Source organism: Macaca mulatta, chromosome 9 (assembly GCF_049350105.2).
Source record: "Macaca mulatta isolate MMU2019108-1 chromosome 9, T2T-MMU8v2.0, whole genome shotgun sequence".
Classification (NCBI taxonomy): Eukaryota; Metazoa; Chordata; class Mammalia; order Primates; family Cercopithecidae; genus Macaca; species Macaca mulatta.
In genome coordinates, this window is record NC_133414.1 from 14,001,604 (window position 1) to 14,020,717 (window position 19,114).

Here is a 19,114-nt window from a genome sequence, read left to right on the forward strand (position 1 = left end):
TTTGGCCTTCCACGGTACTGGGATTATAGGTATAAGCCACTGTGCTTGGCCTTTAAATAAATTTTTAATGTGTTTATTTTGTTAAAAAAAAAAAAAAGTCCTCATACCTGTAATCCCAGCACTTTGGGAGGCTGAGGCGGGTGGATCACTGGAGGCCAGGAGTTCGAGACCAGCCTGGCCAACATGGTGAAACCCTGTCTCTACTAAAAAAAAAAAAAAAAAAATTATCTGGGTGTGGTGGCGCATGCCTGTAATCCCAGCTACTTGGGAGGCCGAGGAACAAGAATCACTTCAACCCAGGAGGTGAAAGTTGCAGTGAGCCGAGATTGTGCCACTGCACTCCAGCAGCCTGGGCAACAGAATGAGACTCTGTCTCAAAACAAACAAACAAACAAACAAACAAAAACAAACAAACACCAAAGTAAAAAGCCAAACTCTTACCCTGACCTCCAAGGCTAAACTTATCTTTTCTTTTTATATTCTATTCTATACTCAAAGATGACAACTAAAACCCCCAGATAAACCGAGAAGCACTTGATTATAGTCAGTTTCCGTCAAATCTCTAGGACACAGAATGGATTGGAAGTTGTATAAAATAAACTTTCTTGCACAAAAATGTGGGGGAAAAAAGGAAATGTGTACTTTATTTTTCAAGTTACAAAAGAGAATCTCTTTGATGGTATAAAATGCAGCAGCAACAATTCTTCAAGTCTTTAATTAAAGAATTCAAATGGACTAAACTCAATAAAATGTAAACTGTAGGCTCAAGGGACATGAAGGTAGTCTTTCTTAGTAACTTATTTTTCTTAAAACTTTGATTTCTCGTAGACGTTATATGGGAATGGACTTTTATTCTGTGAATGTTTTATTTCAGATAGACTTGCAAAGCCCTTCTATATACATGGGCACTGTTTTTAGTTTTTTGTCACCCCAAACCTCAAAAATTCATCTCAGCCTAAAAGACTTTCTAGACTTTCCCTGAGTCCAAAGTCATCCTGCTGATGTCGCGCTTTAGGTTCTGAAAGGTTTTATGTGGAGTGTTTTTTTCTTCTTTCCTAAGAAGGAAAAGATCAGAAAGGAACTTGTAACCATTGTTGAGCATTTTAGGAAACGTGAAAACTGACTTCATCCATTTCATTTGTAGGGAGAAGCATGCTAGATGTGAGTATATTTGGAAATACCCAAATTTTAACCATGACTGGAGACAGCAGTGTGATGGCAAATTTCAGGCCAAAGTCTGGTATTTCTTTGCTTTCTTCCCATTTTATCTTGTCTTCTCATTTCTTTCACTTTTCTACTTCTCTTCTCTCACTATTTCTGTGCTTTCTAATGTTTCCCTTCAATTTTGAGCCATTTTGTTTATTCCCTCTACATATGAACTCACAGCAGTAGCGAAAACACTGAGCGCTCGGAAATATATTTATCCATATATCTAAGAACTCTGGAAAACAGATTCAAAGACGTGAAGCCTCAGTAGTGAAATTGTGACTTGAGTAGGAAAGATGTTTCTGTGCCGCAGATGTCGGGGTTTGCCTGTTTGTAAAATGTATTCAGTATTCATGGAACAGACATGATGGGTGCTCACTCTACACCAGGCACCATGGTCAAACAGAGAGGGCTTACCCAGGTTGCCTCCATTCTGAGGATCTCTGTGATGACACAGAAGGGGACGGAAACAAGGATAGAAGCTTGTAGTTGCAATGTAGTGTCGTAATGACCTTCATGAAGGCACGAACCATGTGTTGTGCTCATATAGTCCTGTTACAGGAAAGAGATCCTGATCCAGACCCCGGGAGAGGGTTCTTGGATCTCACGCAAGAAAGAATTCAGGGCGAGTTTATAAAGTGAAAGCAAGTTTCTTCAGAAAGTAAAGGAATCAAAGAATGGCTATTCCATAGACAGAGCAGCCCTGAGGGCTGCTGGTTTCCTTTTTTTTTTTTTTTTTTTTTGAGACAGAGTCTTGCTCTTTTGCCCAGGCTGGAGTAAAGTGCCGTGATCTTGGCTCACTGCATCCTCCGCTCCCTGGGTTCAAGCGATTCTCCTGCCTCAGCCTCCCGAGTAGCTGGGATTATAGGCGCCTACCATCACGTCCGTGGGTTCAAGCGATTCTCCTGCCTCAGCCTCCCGAGTAGCTGGGATTATAGACGCCTACCACCACGCCTGGCTAATTTTTGTATTTTTAGTAGAGACAAAGTTTCACCATGTTGGCCAGGCTGGTCTCGAGCTCTTGACCTCAGGTGATCCAGCCACCTTGGCCTCCCAAAGTTCTGGGATTATAAGCGTGAGCCACGGTGCCCAGCCTGGTTTCCCATTTTTATGGTTATTTCTGGATGATATGCTAAACAAGGGATGGATTATTCATGCCTCCCCTTTTTAGACCACATAGGGTAACTTCCTGTCGTTACCATGGCATTTGTAAACTGTCATGGCGCTGGCAGAAGTGTAGTAGTGAGGACAACCAGAGGTCATTCTCATCACCATCTTGGTTTTGGTGGGGTGGGGCCGGCCAGCTTCTTTACTCACCCTGTTTTATCAGCAGGGTCGTTATGACCTGTGTTTTGTGCCGATCTCCCGTCTCATTCTGTGACTTGGAATCCCTTAACCATCTGGGAATGCAGCCCAGTAGACCTCAGCCTTATTTTACGCAGTTCCTATTCAAGATGGAGTTGCTCTGGTTCAAACGCCTCTGACATTCAGACTTAAGAACCATCATGGAAACCTCCGTTTCCTTGGCCTCTGAGGCTTTGAGGAGGAGTATATGCTGATGTCGATGAAAAGAGTCAAACTCTGTAAAATATTTAAGGAGGTTTCTTCTAAGTCAAATATGAATGACCAAAGCCTGTGACACAGCCCCAGGACGTCCTGTGAACATGTGCCCAAGGTGGTTGGGGTGCAGCTTGGTTTTATACATTTTAGAGGGACAGAAGTTAGAGGCAGACATCAATCAATATCATATTTAAGGTGTACATTGGTTTGGTCTAGAAAGCCAGAACAACTTGAAGCAGGGATTTCCAAAATCTTTGAATGCAGGTGCATTCAAAGAAAGGGATTTTGGAATAGATTTTGAATGCAGGTGCATTCAAAGATTTTCTGATTAGCAGTTGGTTGAAAGAGTTAAGTTATTATCTAAAGATGTGGAATCCATAGAAAGGAATGTCTGAGTTGAGATAAGGGATTGTGGAGACCAAAGTTTTTGTTATGTAGATGAAGCCTCCAGGTAACAGGCTTCAGAGAGATTAGACAGTAAAGGTGCCAGACTCTTAGTTAGATCTCTCCTGGAACAGGAAAAGATGTGGAAAGGAGATGGGATTCGCTACAGAATGTAGATTTTCCCCACAAGAGACAGCTTCGCAGGGTTGTTTCAAAACATGTCAAAGAAATGTATGTTGGGGTAAAATACTTTGATTTCTTTCAGCGCCTGCTATCTGTCACTTGATGCTATACTAGAGACAGGCTGGAATTTGGTATCTTATTGCTACAAAGTATCTGTTTTCTCAGTCTTAAGATTTCTGTTTTAATGTTAATGCATGTTGGCCAGTGGTGCCTGAATTCCAAAGGGTGGAGGGTAGAATGAGGCGTGTCTGATCCTCCCTTCCCGTCATGCCCTGCGCTAGTCTTTCAGGTTGACTTTGGAATCCCCTTGGCCCAGAGGAGGGTCTTCCATTCAGTCAGTTGGAGGGGGGGGGTTTAGAATTTTATTTTTAGTTTACACTGATTGGAGTTCTTGTGAGAGTTCTGAAATGAAACCTTACCTTGGAGAATGGGTAGAATTTAGTCAGACTTAGCTTTGGTTCTGCCATTTTGTTTTGGCTTCCTTTTGCCTGAAGACGGGCCATTGTTCCTTGGCTGGTTTCAATGTTGGCATTGCCCTTACAGACTGGGCTGCAGAGTAGACAGACTTTTCTTTGAGTATTCAAAATATCACCATCAAGTACTGTTAACATGCTTTTTTAGCCTGGAAACTTTCCCAAGGCCGTTTTCCCTACCCACTGACTTGCCTTTAGCCATGGTAATCATTGCTTTGTACTGTCTGTAAGAATAAAAAGAAAAAGTCCTTTTAATGTAAAAGTCATAAACCATACCCTGACAACTGCAGAGAATTATATTACTCATTTGTTTTTATTGTTAGTATAACATTTAATTGTCTTCCTTATCTTTGTGCCTGACTGTTGTTTGCTGGGCTGAAGTTAACGATGTTTTGAAAGTCAGTTCAGAGGTGAATGAATGGTGAGGTCATAATAGCAGATATAGACATGTTGTTGGCGTTTTTTTTGTTTTTGTTTTTGTTTTTTTTTTTTTGTGAATGTCAAATGCTAATTTTAACAATAACAAATTTTGAAAAAGAATGAAAAGTTCCCAGTGAGGGAAATAAAGGTATTCTGTGTAAGAGGCACCTGTTATTTGCAGATAGTACTGTTCATTTCTTTTGCAGATATGAAATGTAGTCTCTTTGCCTCAATTATTACTTCATCCTTCAGCCTGCTAGTGTTACAAAAAAGGGGTCATGATCCAGACCCCAAGAGACGGTTCTTGGGTCTTGTGCAAGAAAGAATTCAGGGCAAGTCCATAGAGTAAAGTGAAAGCAAGTTGATTAAGAAAGTAAAGGAATCAAGAATGGCTACTCCATAGACAGAGCAGCCCTGAGGGCTGCTGGTTTCCCACTTTTATGGTTATTTCTTGATGATATGCTAAACAAGGGGTGGATTATTCATGCCTCCCCTTTTTAGAGCGTGTAGGGTAACTTCCTGACGTGGCCTTGGCATCTGTAAATTGTCATGACGCTGATGGGAGTGTAGCAGTGAGAACAGGAGGTCACTCTCGTCGCCATCTTGGTTTTAGTGGGTTTTGGCCGCTTCTTTACTGCAGCCTCTTTTATCAACAAGGTCTGTATGACCTGTTTCTTGTGCCGACCTCCTGTCTCATCCTGTGACTTAGCATGCCTTAAGTGTCTGGGAATGCAGCCCAGTAGGTCTCAGCCTCATTTTACCCAGCCCCTACTCAAGATGGAGTTGATCTGGTTCCAATGCCTCTGACACTAGTATTTGAGGAAGCTCAGATGTTTTTAAAGTATGGATAGTAGCCATAATATAAATCCTTTCTCTTTTTGCAGTTGGAGACTTTACAGCAACCTCTATGCCAGTGATTCCCAAGCCCTTTGGAGTTAGAACTCTCTGTCCTTGTGCTGGTTTGAGTCTCCCCTTCCTTCCCTGCTGTCAGATACTGTGTGCTGTATCTTAGTTGGATGTTGACTTCCTTTGAGAATTCTTTGACCTTTTCCAAGATTACATGAGATACCTTAAATTGGACTAAATGTAGGGAAGGGATTTTGGAATAGAACTAGGGAATGTCCCAACTGGCAGCTTCCCCAATTTATCCTAAGACATTTCGGCATTTCTAGGATGGGTTAAGAGAATGTCTCCTTTTCTGGGATCAGTTCTTTGGGTCTAAGTTTTTTCCACCGCGTCTCTCTCTCGCTCTGTCTTTTTTTACTGAGTACATTCTTCTGCAGAATGGTCTGTATCTCATGTTAGCTTCAGAAGGCACCAGTTTCAAGAAGTAATTAAATTATAAAGCTTAGTTCAAAGTCATTATCAATACTGGAGAAGTTGGCAAAGGTACTGGAAGGCCAACTATGATTTATTTCCCGTGTCACTCTTTCTGCAGAAACTCGCCTAGAGTCCTTAAAGGGAGTAACTGGTAACTTTCTGGCATATCATGATGAGAGGCCTCTGCTGGCCACTGGGCAGCCTTTGGATAGTTTTTTCCTTTTTTAAAATGTTTAATTTTTAGGGCTAGGCGTGGTGCCTCATGCCTGTAATCCCAGCACTTTGGAAAGCTGAGACGGAAAGATGGCTTGAGGCCAAGAGTTTGAGAACAGCCTGGGCTACATAGCAAGGCCCTGTCTCTACAAAAAATTTAAAAATTAGCTGAGTGTAGTTGTGCACACCTGGGGTCCCAGCTACTCAAAAGAGTGAGATAGGTGGGAGGATTGCTTGAGCCTGAGAGGTTGGGGCTGCAATAAGCCAAGATTGTACCACTGCATTCCAGCCTTGGTGACAGAGTGAGATCCTATTAAAAAAAAATTAATTTTTAAGTTAATTTTGTGACTCACTGTAGTCTTGAACTCTTGGGCTCAAGCGATCCCCCTGCCTCAGCCTCCTGAGTAACAAGGACTACAGGTGTGTACCACAGTGCTTGGCTAACTTATTTTTTAACTTATTTTTATTATTATTATATTTTGAGATGGAGTTTCGCTCTTGTTGCCCAGGCTGGAGTGCAGTGCCATGATCTCGGCTCACTGCAACCTCTTCCTCTGGATTCAGGTAATTCTCCTGCCTCAGCTTCCCAAGTAGTTGGGATTACAGGTGTGCGCCACTACACCTGGCTAATTTTTTTCTATTTTTAGTAGAGACGGGGTTTCACCATGTTGGTCAGGCTAGTCTCGAACTCCTGACCTCAAGTGATCCTCCTGCCTTGGCCTCCCAAAGTGTTGGGATTACAGATGTGAGCCACCGTGCCTGGCCTTTTTTACTTATTTTTTTAAAAAATATTTTTAGTTTTACTTATTTTTATTTTTATTATTATTATTTTTTTGTTTCTCTATATTTCCCAGGCTGATCTTGAACTCCTGGCCTCAAGTGATCCTCCTGCCTCAGCCTCCCAAAGTGCTCGGATTACAGGTATGGGCCACCATGCCAGGCCCACGGAGTTCTCTGGAGGAGAAACTGTAGAGCCGTCTGGACTTCTTGCCTAGGTGTTTGTAGAGGATGCTATGGACTTCTTGCCTAGGTTTGTGTGGAGATACTATGGACTTCTTGCCTAGGTGTGTGTAGAGGATACTATGGACTTCTTGCCTAGGTTTGTGTGGAGATACTATGGACTTCTTGCCTAGGTTTGTTTGGGGAAGAGAGTCAAGCAGTACTTGAGTGATTTGAATTTTTGTTGAGAAAAACAAAGTGAAAAAAATGTTTTTGACATCAGATATGTTGTTTTAACCTCCGGGGCAGATTTTATTTTTCTCTTTTACTTTTTGTTTTTATCCTTTTGTACTATTTTTAAAGACAGGAATGAGAAGAAATTATCCCTGGACCATTCCTCCCAGTGAAAAACATGAAATGTGACTATCCGGAAATGGAGTGTGATCACAGGGGCATGTATGGCTGAGTCATCCAGAATGCTGACTGTCATGTAGGGCTCTGTGGTTTTGGTGGGTTTCTTACCTTCTCTGTGCTCTGGTTACTTCATCAATGTGATGGAGATGATAATCTCATTGGATGTTGTGATTTACTGAGATCATTCTTGTTAATGCTTAGAATAGTCCCTGGTACACAGCAAGCGGTTCATGATTGTTATTGCGTGATTATATCCAGATTCTATTATGTCATGTTACTATGCTATCAAAGATTCGAGTTCCTTGGTGCACTGATGTGATCTTTGAAACTCAGAGCAAATGTTACCTGGGCCAATGTTACATGAGTATTTGGCCATTAAGGTCAGACAAAGAAGCCAACCTAGCCAGTTACTCTTTCACTGAAGTATGGTTTGTCTGCCATTGTCATTGGGAGCACATAGAACCTCCTCAAGCTGAGTGGGCAGGGCCCGTGTGGCTGTCCGAAGGGCATCTTGTGTAGCTGCTCCCGTGATGAGAATACAGCACTTTGAAAACAGCCTTGGCAAGAACCACCCTTGCTGTTAACCAGCTCGTCCACTAACCAGCTGTGTATACCCTAGGTCAAGCCAGCTGTTTATATATTATAACTCACTCCATTAAAGAAAAGTGAAGATATTTGCTAAGAGAGTAGATCTTAAGTGCCATCATCACACGCACACAAGGGGTGATGATGGCAGGTGATCCATATGTTAATTAGCTTGATCGTGGTGATCATTTCACGGTGTATACATATATCAAAACGTGCTGTATACCCTAAATATATGCCATTTTTATTTGTCAGTCATACCTCAATAAAGCTTAAAAAAAGATACATGTTGGCCGGGCGTGGTGGCCCATACCTATAATCCCAGCACTTTGGGAGGCCCGGGTGGGTGAATCATTGGAGGTCAGGAATTTGAGACTAGCCTGGCCAATGTGGCGAAACCCCAACTCTACTAAAAATATAAAAATTACCTGGGCATGGTGGCAGGTGCCTGTAATCCCAGCTAATTGGGAGGCTGAGGTGGGAGAATCGCTTGACTTGGGAGGCGGAGCTTGCAGTGAGCCGAGATTACACCACTGTACTCCAGACTGGGTGACAGAGCGAGACTCCATCTCAAAAAAAAAGACACGTGTATATGAAAAAAGTAAATTGGAGACATCTTGATGTTACACCCATACTAACAGTAGTGTGAATCTCTGTTCCTTCACCCAAGGAAGGAAAGAAAGAAGGAAGGAAGGGAGGGCCAGGAGGGAGAGAGAAAGAAGGAAGGAGGGAAGGAAAAAGGGAAAGAAGGAAGGAGAAGGAAGTTTCTCTATGTAATTAAAATAGCATTATAACCACTAATACAATTAATACTAATTTCTTAATATCCTCTAATATCCAGTTTATATCCCAGTTTTCCCAGTTACAGTTGGGTTATATACTGAGTTTACAGCTTCACAGTCACTTCCTCTGGGGAATGAGGAGGTGGAACTAACTACATGAGCTCTCAGGTTTCTATAAGCATGACAGTTTTGTGTTTAATACCGTTAGGAAGTGCCATTGTGATTTTGTTAATTTCTTGTTCTTAAAGAGGGATTGAAGCTTTAGAGACATAAACATGGCTCTCTAGCAAGGTAAAATGGAAATCTGGAAATTACTTGGTTGAGAGAATAAATAGGGATGGGTTGGTGGTGTCTCCAGCTGGGCTTGGCCTGTAGATTGGACAGATCACGCATGGACAGTGGTTGGATGACTTGCGTACTGGCCAGAGAGGAGGCCCAGCAGGTTTTGGGTCTTGTATTTTCTGGTCTCCATAAATGTTCCGAATGCCATTTCGAGTTACAGTGAGGACTTGGACAGCCCTTTGGATTTAGTTTTGTTTTGTTATTTGAGACTCTGGTGTTTTCTTCAAGGAGGCTAAGTGCTGGGTCTATTGGGTTACCTATCTAAGGAAACTCCCATTGTTCCAGAATAAGAGAAGAAGGAAAAAGTCATGCCCTGACTGCCTGGTGGCTATCAGGTGCTGCTGGCCCCAGAGGTTATAAGCCACTGGCATGTCCTGCGCCTCGTGCAGGTTCCCACTGTGAGAACCAGCTTTGAAGACTTCCCACCCAAACCTGCCGGCCACGTAAGAGGCGCGGTGCTGGGTGTGTCAGGCATGGGCGAGGGAGTGAGGAGAACCGTTCTTTCCCACATGAGCTCTGAACCAATTGAGAAGTAGGGCTGAGGGGCTAGGCAGGTGGAGATCCCAATGTTAAACTCATTCCTGATAAACGTTCCATTGGAGGACTGGGGCACGTTTTAATAAAGGGCTTTCTCACTCTCAACCTCAGAAGCAGTCCGCCTAGCCCCTGAAGCCTCCTCCCCTGGCCCAGAGGAGAGAAGGAGTCTGTGGGCTTCCAGCAGGTTCCCAAGAGAAAGGAGGGAGAAGGAGCTGGCCTGGTACCCTCCATTCCCTCCTGGCCAGCTAGGTAAGTCCTTTCTCCTGCCTTGGGAGGAGGAAGAGGTAGGACGCCCTCGGAGATTCCGCTGTAGACGCTGGAAATGTGGAATACCCGTTCCTTCTTCACTCTTGCCTTCTTCTTGGGACCTGGTATCCCCAGGGACCCAGCACCCTGGTCCCACTTGTGGATTTCCACCCAGGGCAGCTCTTTTCCTGTCTCAGCTTCACAGACTAATTTATTTAGAGGGGGTGAGAGAAATGATATAAATTCTGATAACAGTGGCACTTAATAGATATTATCATTCGTATACATGATACGCATTTTTTGAACTGGTAAATCTTTTAAAGAATTTATTTTACAATTTCTCTCAAACTCTGAGTATTTGTAGAGTGCATGAATATACCAATCCTTTGTTGCGTTGGGAGGCAGAGACTTGAGGATGGTCGTGTGTTTGTGTGTGTGTTGGAGAGTGGGTCAGAGAGGAAGTGGGGTAGGGAGCTAAGGCTTCTGGAAGATTCCCTGAGGGATGCCCGTATTCTGAGTGTCCCGGGGGCTCCTCTGGCCGATGGACCTTCGACCCCTGGGATCCCGGGAACCGGAGCAACAGAGACATTGGGGCCCCGCAGCAGCACATGTGCTGGGAGCCTCCTCCTTTTCCAAGAGGCCAGTAGTCCCTTCATTGAGGGAGAGGAGCCATCCCGGTTCAGAGACAAAGCCCACGCGAGAGGGAAGGAGGAGAGGCTCGTGGAGCAGGCAAGTCAGGTAGGCCTGTTTTCACTCTTTTTGGGTATGTTCTGAGAGCAGAGTGTGGAAGCCGACAGTGACCTTTGCTCACATTAATGGAGCAGATGATTGCATTGCATATTTTGGGTTCTTAAAAAAATGGTAATATGTATTATTGTAAACTGAATTTACAGTATTTATACAATTATTTATATTAATTTATATTGTATAAATATACAGTGTCCAGTTTCTCTCGCATCTAGCCCCTTCCTTCCTTTCATTTACAAGGAAATCATAAGGAAATTTCTCAGAACATTATGTGGACTGAATAAATATTTATACATTATAAATAATTGTATAAATATACAATGTTGTATACAATACAGTATAATTATTTGTATATTCATCAATATTTGCCTTTTTATGACTGGCTTATTTCACTCAGTCCTCAGGGTCCATCCAGTTTGAAGCATAAGTCAGAATTTTCTTCCTTTTTTTTTTAAATGGAGTTTCGCTCTGTTGCCCAGGCTGGAGTGCAGTGGTGCAATCTCGGCTCACTGCAACCTCCACCTCCCAGGTTCAAGTGCTTCTCCTGCTTCAGCCTCCTGAATAGCTGGGATTACAGGTGCGAGCCACCACGCCTGGCTAATTTTTGTATTTTTTAGTAGAGTCGGGGTTTTACCATGTTGGCCAGGCTGGTCTCAAACTCCTGACCTTCTGATCCACCCACCTCAGCCTTCCAAAGTGCTAGTAATGATTTCAGGCATAAGCCACCGTGCCTGGCCAGAATTTTTTTCCTTTTTAAGGCCAAATAATATTCCATTGTAAGGCTAGAACATATTTTGCTTACCCATTCCTCTGCACGGACTCTCGAAGTAACCTTTTGGTTATTGTGAATCATGCTGCTAGGAACATCAGTGTACGAATATGTTCGCATTTCATTTTTAAAAGGAAACTATTTGTTGAAATATAACACGGGCATTGCATTTTTGGCAACCACAACACACTTGTGACTTACATGGACTTACCTGAACTGCTAGTCATCCAAAACCCCTAAAGTTTGTTATTTTATTTTATTTACTGATTTTCTGAGACGGAGTCTCGCACTGTAGCCCAGGCTGTAGTGCAGTGGCGCGATCTCGGCTCACTGCAGGCTCCGTCTCCCGGGTTCATGCCATTCTCTTGCCCCAAGTCTCCTGGTGGGACTACAGGCGCCCGCCACCACGCCGGGCTAACTTTTTGTATTTTTAGTAGAGACGAGGTTTCACTGTGTTAGCCAGGATGGTCTCAATCTCCTGACCTCGTGATCTGCCTGCCTTGGCCTCCCAAAGTGCTGGGATTACAGGCGTGAGCCACGGAGCCCGGCCCAAACCCCCTAGAGTTTTAAATGTAAAAACTATGATACATTTTTTATCATGGAGCCTTGGCTGTCTTGTTCTGAGCTGTTAATTTTTGTGCACAATCTTGTGAGATCCAGCTCATTATATCAGCCTGTCAAGATCTTTTAGAATTCTGAGTTTGGTTTAATTTTGGGTTGTCCACAGCCATTATGATCATATCCTCTCTCTCTCTACAAGTCACCGGTAAAAATGCTGAAGAGGAAGGGGCCAGAAGCAGAGCTCTGTGGGGGCTGTTGGAACCCTCCCCCTGGTTGGGTCTTGCTGTGCTGTTGTTTATCAGTCCAGTTTTTCTTGCTTCTAGCTCCTTTCTTCATTTCATTTATAAGGAAAATTCTCACTATGTTATGTAGACTGCAGGTTGCCATGCTTTTTTTGAATTTAATTATTATTTTTTTTTTTGAGACGAAGTCGTGCTCTGTCACCCAGGCTGGAGTGCAGTGGCGCAATCTCAGCTCACTGCAACCTTCGCCTCCAGGGTTCAAGCGATTACCCTGCCTGCCTCAGCCTCACGAGTAGCTGGGACTACAGGCCCATGCCACCATTCCTGGCTAATTTTTTGTATTTTTAGTAGAGATGGGGCTTTACTGTGTTGGCCAGGATGGTCTCAATCTCTTGACCTCGTGATCCATCCGCCTTGGCCTCCCAAAGTGCTGGGATTACAGGTGTGAGCCACCGTGCCTGGCCGAATTCTAATTTTTTTTTAGAGACAAGGCTTTACTTTGTCACCTGAGTGAAGAGTGCCATGGCACAGTCATAGCTCAGTGCAGCCTCAGATTCCTGGGCTCAACCGATCCTCGTGCCTTAGCCTCCCAAGTAGCTGGGACTATAGGCATGCGCCTCCATGCCTGGCAGATTTTTAAATTTTTTTTGTAGAGATGGAGTCTCGCTGTGTTGCCTGGGCTGGTCTTGAACTCCTGGACTCAAGTGATCCTCCTGCCTCAGCCCCGAAAAGTGCTGGGATTACAGGTGTGAGCCACTGTGCCTGTGCTATGTTGCCATTCATCTAATAATCTGCAAACGTCTGGAGAATGGAACTAAGTCAGATTGGCTCTCCACGCTCAGGTTTTTTAGTAGGTAAAATTTTAGGTGAATGACAGTTAGCTGTTCTCCTGCATTCTCATTGCCAGGTTATAATGCAAGCAAGTTTCAGACCAAATTCACCTAAGACCCCTTATTCAGGAAATGTGTGAGCAGGCCAGCTGGCCGAGTACAGTCCGGGTGGTGGTTCTGTCATCAGGAGTCCCTGCTCTGTGCCTTCCTATGTGCTCTGAGTGCCACTTTGGATAAAAGCTTCCCTCCAGGCAGATTTTCCAGTATTCCAAAACCATGATTCTCTTACCCTAGGAGAAGCCTCAGGCAGCCAGAAATTTCCCAAACCAATGGCTGGACCTTTTTAGGAATCCCATGTAAGGATAGAGGGTCTTGCTCTGTTGCTTGGGCTGGAGTGTGGTGACATGACCAGGGATCACTGCAGCCTTGACCTCCCAGGCTCAAGTGATCCTCCTGCCTCAGCGTCTGAAGTAGCTGAGACTACAGGTGTGCACCACCACACCCGGCTAATTTTTGTATTTTTTTGTAGAGACAAGGGTTTTGCCATGTTGCCCAGGCTGGTGTCGAACTACTGGGCTCAAGCAGTTCACTTGCCTTGGCCTTCCAAAGTGTTGGGATTACAGGTGTGAGCCACCGTGTCCAGCCTGGTAATCTCTTTTCTGACTGTTGTCACCTTAGACTAGTTTTGTCTGCTTTTAAATTCCATATACATGGAATTGCACTTATGCTTTATGACATTGATTCATGTTGTTGCACGTAACAGTTGTTCATTTTTCCCCATTGCTCTGTAATTCCATCGTATAAAGTTTAGGTTCCTTTCTATAGTTGATGGACATTTGGTTGTTTTCAGTTTGGGACAATATGAAGAAAACAGCTGAAAACATTCTTGTCCATGTCTTTGGTAGATGGAGTATGAGTTATTGATTAGGGTAACTGACTGTCCTTAGAGTTGACATTTACAGCAACTAGCACATGGAGAATATCATGCTGTCCGTGCCAAATGATTTTAAAGTAAATGGAAGATGTTACACAAAACCACATTAAAGGAGTGAATTTAGTCTCGTATGACTTGTATTTAGCCAGTCCGTGCCAGTAGGAAAGCAGATCGTTGCTTTGGTGCACCCTGCCTATAATCAATGTTCCAAGTCCGAAGGTCAGTTTCCTGAAATCTGAGATTCTCGTGTGAAAGTGTATTGTTTCCTCGTGCCTCTCCAGAAGCTTGGGTGGGAAAGAACCCTTTATCGCTTCCGCAGATAGGCACCATTTTCTAATTATAGATTCTCACTGTGAAAAAGTCATGAATTACTAAAACTCCGGGCATATAAACTCGGTTTGGGGATCCCCTGAATTGGAATGAATAGTTTTAAAATATTCATTTACATTTTATTTCCATGTCGTTGTGTGTCTTGTGATGAGAAAAATATTTGCTGCTGATTTAGAATTCCTGAATGCTCTTATAAAAATTTAATTCCACCCATATTAACTAGGCTTTCAAGTCTCTTTGAGAGGGGCTGTTTTCTTCCAATAGGTTGCTAGAGGGGAAACCTGTTAGCCGAAGAGAATTGTTGGATGCAAGTTTAATAGGGAAGGTGAACTCAGACCACCACTGGGGGATGCCGCATTGATTTAAATTTTAAAAGAGCCTGTGTTTTGTGAAAGTAAAGAAATAGGTTAACAGTCCCCATGACAAGAATGGAAAACATTCTCGGGACCTATACCACACATACACATTTAAAGTATCACTCAGTCCACCATGGTGAGGGCCTGTCTCTACAGAAATTTAAATCTTAGCCAGGTGTGGCGGAACGTGCCTGTGGTCCCAGGTTGAGGTGGGAAGATCGCTTGAGCCCAGGAGGTCAAGGCTGCAGTGAGCTATGATCACGTCACTGCACCCCTAGCCTGGGCGACAGAGTGAGACTCTGTCTCAAAAAAAAAAAAAAAAAAAAATTAAAAAAAAAAAAATTCACTACCTCTTTATAGCACCCAGCAGTATTTTTGAACAACCCTACAGGAGGGGAATCTGGTGCCATGAACTAACATTACGGATGCATTTGCCCTTCGACCCCGCAGTCCTGTTTCTGGGAATCTTTACCGCAGATACACCCGCACATGTGATGAAATGACATTTGCTCACAGTTATCATTGAAGCTTTGTAACGCCAGAGTGTTGGAAGCCGCCAAGTGGCCATCGGTCAATAAGGAACTGGTTAAAGGGATGACGGTGTGTATCTACAGTGGAACGCTATGCAGCTGTTAAAGAGAATGATAAAAATCTGTGTTTCTGGCCAGGCGTAGTGGTTTACGCCTGTAATCCCAGCACTATAGGAAGACAAGTCAGGCCGATCCCTTGAGGTCGGGAGTTCGAGACCAGCCTGACCAACCTGGTGAAAGCCCGTCTATACTAATAACACAAAAATTAGCTGGGAGTGGTGGTGCACACCTGTAATCCCAGCTACTTGGGAGGCTGAGGCAGGAGAACCGCTTGAACCCAGAGGATGGAGGATGCGCAGAGCCGAGATTGAGCTACTGCACTCCAGCCTGGGCGACAGAGCGAGACTCTGTCTCAAAAAAAAAAAAGTGTTTTGAAATGGGAAGATTTCCAGGTACATTAACAAGTACAAAACACAAGGTGAAAAACAGTGCATGGAGTATGCTGCCCTTTGTATAAGAAAGCTGGGTGGCTGGGCACTGTGGCTCACACCTGTAATCCCAGCACATTGGGAGGCTGAGATGGGCAGATTATAAGGTCAAGAGATTGAGACCATCCTGGCCAACTTGGTGAAACCCTGTCTCTACTAAAAATACAAAAATTAGCTGGGTGTGGTGGCACGAGCCTGTCGTCCCCAGCTACTTGGGAGGCTGAGGCAGGAGAATTGCTTGCGGAGGTGGCGGAGGTTGCAGTGAGCCGAGATTGTGCCACTGCAGTCCAACCTGGCGACAGAGCAAGATTCCATCTCAAAAAAAAAAAAAAAAAAAGATGGGCATATGAACGTATGTATGTGAATGTACTTATATTTGCATGAAGGAACACTAGAAGGATAAACAAGTTATAATAAATTGCTCTTCTGTCTGAGGTACAGGGCGAGGGAGTGATTGGGAATAGGTGTCGGAATGCCTCCTTTGCATGGGTCTTTTGATGGATTGTGTTGACCTTTGAATTGTGTAGAAAAGCAGGTCAGCAACCAGCAAAAGTGAATCAGCCAGGGAATGCCTTTGACTTTGAACGAGACCAAGAGCAGGTGGTGGAGAGCGAGGGTGGTTGACTGCATTTCTTAGCTCGGAAGCAAAGTCAGTGCATTCATTCATTCATTCATTCAATCAATCAGCAAATGCACACTGAGCCTCTCCCATGCACCGTCTGCTGTTTCACATGCCGAGGATACAGCTGTCAACGGAAGCATGAAGGTCCAGGCTTTCCTGGAACTGGCATTCTTAAGGAGGCAAACACATGACAAAAAGGTGACTAGTGAGGAAGAGAAGGCTCATGCAGCAGGACCTAGAGAGGAAGGCGAGAGGAGTCCATGCTGAGGACAGAGGGGATGTTCATTGCTGGTACATATTCCTATGTGTTCATCATGCATTTGCAAACAGTATTTTTTAAATTTTATTTTTAAAGACAGGGTCTTGCTTGTCACCCAAGCTGGAGTGCAGTAGCACTATCATAGCTCACTGCAGCCTGTACCTCCTGGCCTCAAGTGATCCTCCCACCTCAGCCTCCCAAGTAGCTGGAACTAAAGGTGTGTGCTGTCATGCCCAACTAATTTTACTGTTATTATTAATACTTTTTGTAGAAATGGGGTCTCACTGTGTTGCCCAGGCTAGTCTCTTGAACTCCTGGCCTCAAGCGATCCTCCTGCCTCGGCCTCCTAAAGTGTCAGGATTACATGCGTGAGTCACTGCACTTGGCCCTATGAACAATATTTGCACCTAGATAATAAAGTGGCGTAAAATCTTACATTTAATCTTTTACTACAGCAGTCAGGATTACATTTTATCATCATATCATTATCACTTCTGATAAGTTTCTTTCTTTTTTTTTTGAGATGAAATCTCGCTCTGTTGCCCAGGCTGTAGTGCGGTGGTATGATCTTGGCTCACTGCAACCTCCGCCTCCTGGGTTCAAGCAATTCTCCTGCTTCAGCCTCCTGAGTAGCTGGGATTACAGGGATGCCCCACTACGCCTGGCTAGTTTTTGTATTTTTAGTAGAGACAGGGTTTCGCCATGTTGGCCAGACTGGCCTTAAACTCCTGACCTCAAGTAATCCACCTGCCTTGGTCTCCCAAAGTGTTGGGATTACAGGCGTGAGCCATGGTGCCCGGCCAGGATTACGTTTTGTCGTAATATAATTATCATTTCAGATAAGTTTCAAATAAAGAAAAAAAAATCACATTATGGCAGGTGACTGTACCCCAGTCTGCTACTATGTTGGTGGAAAAATAGAATTTAGTTGAATATATAAAAAATGGATTTGACCACGATAGTTTGCTTTCACAATAGTCAGGTTTTTCTGGGGTTAATGTTATCTAAATGATTTGTGACTATAACCATAGATTATTAGGTGATGAGACATTACTGTGACGAGTCTATCTTTTTTTCTATTCAGGAGTAGTTTAAAAAAATTCCTCTTTACTGTGATATATTAGCTACAGAAAATTGAAAAAAACCCACGCATAGACTCAGATAAATCACATAGCCCTCATATTCCATATGTCTTCATGACAGTCATTGAGAATCCCAGGGCGATGGCTCCACAGTAGATAATGTAGATATTTGAAACATATTTCTCTCGTGTTTATTTATTTATATTTCCTCTTCCTGGTCTTTTTATTGGCAGAGTTATCTGTCATAGTTTCTGAATTCGATGAAAGATTAATATGGTTATTTAAAAAAGTTTTTACGATGAAATGATTAGTTTGCAAGAGAGATTTTTCTCTGTCTCTTTGGGTTCAATTAAATGTTGGTGAAACTTGAGAAATAATGAGGAACATAGATCAAAGCCGTGGGGAGAGGCGGTGTTACTGCTTCCAGCATCTCTAGGTCTGCAACAGCAAGAGTTAAGTTTTGCTCAGAGAATGAAGGAAAAATAACACAGACTGGGCAGCCAGATTTGGGAGTCTGGGCTTTTCCTGACAACCAGTGCAGACTATCGCTCCATCTGACATGGAACCAGCATATTCACAAGCATTGCTAGATCTGTGATCTAGTTTTGAAAGCACCAGAAATCAGATTTGTTTTCAGGGTGAAAAAAAAAAGCAAAGTCATACAGATTTTTATTTCCTAATCATGATCAATTCCACTCTATGGTATATTAAGGAAAAGCTCCAGGAGTTGCAGACATCCTCTGTCATTCTAGGAAATGCACAAAAAGGTGGTAATGGAAGCTTGTTGTTGTATTTCCTATTTCTCTGTTCTTTTTTTTTGAAGAGATGGGGTCCCACTTTCTTGCCCAGGCTGGAGTGCAGTGGTGAGATCATAGCGCCCTGCAGCCTTGAACTCCTGGGCTCAAGCGATCCTACTGCCTCAGCCTGCTGAGTAGTTGGGACTACAGGTTTGCACTGCCATGCCCAGCTTATTTTATTTGATTTTATTTATTTTTTTGAAATGGAGTCTCACACTGTCACACTGGCTGGAATACAATAGTGCCGTCTCAGCTCACTGCAACCTCCTCCTCCCGGGTTCAAGCGATTCTCCTGCCTCAGCGTCCTGAGTAGCTGGGACTACAGGCGCCTGCTACCATGCCTGGCTAATTTTTTGTAGTTTTAGTAGAGATGGGATCTCACTTTGTTGGCCATGCTGGTCTCGAACTCCTGACCTCATGATCCACCCACCTCGGCCTCCCAATGTGCTGAGATTACAGGTGTGAGCCTCCACACTCAACCTATTTTACTTTTAATTTTTGTAGAGATGGAGTCCCACTATGCTGCCCAGGCTTGGCTTGAACTCCTGACTTCAAGTAACCCTCCCACCTCAGCCTCCCAAAGTGCTGGGATTACAGGTGTGAGCCAGCACTCCTGACCTCCCAATGCTTAATTGCTTGAAAGGGTTGGGCTCTCTTTGATGACTAGCCCATTCAGAGCTTTGTCAGATTTGTCCTCTTAGGATCTGAGAGTGGACTCAGGAGGATGTGATGTTTGCTTCCTAGTAGATAAAGGAAAAAAGGTAGGTAGTGACTGCAGAAGGACCTCCACTCTGCCTCCTCGATTCACCTTACAGGAAGCTTGGACAGCATCTCTGGGGCTGGTATGGAGAGTTGCTGCAGCCCGCCTGTGAGGACAGGACCGTTCACATCCACCATTGCTGGCAGAGCGAGACACGCCTGCCAGGGCAGGTTTGATTTGCCGTAAGCAGCTGTACTCAAGGA

The 19,114-nt window shown here is 43.9% G+C and overlaps 1 protein-coding gene and 1 non-coding gene across 3 annotated transcripts in view; both read left to right on the top strand.

The window, feature by feature from the left end:
* The window catches only part of CAMK1D (calcium/calmodulin dependent protein kinase ID), a 489,620-nt gene that overhangs the window by 98,565 nt on the left and 371,941 nt on the right, over positions 1–19,114 (top strand). The window lies entirely within an intron of this gene.
* Positions 14,399–14,527, top strand: LOC114670232 (U6atac minor spliceosomal RNA). Its single transcript, XR_003719713.1, has one exon. It is a non-coding gene; the product is annotated as a U6atac minor spliceosomal RNA (small nuclear RNA).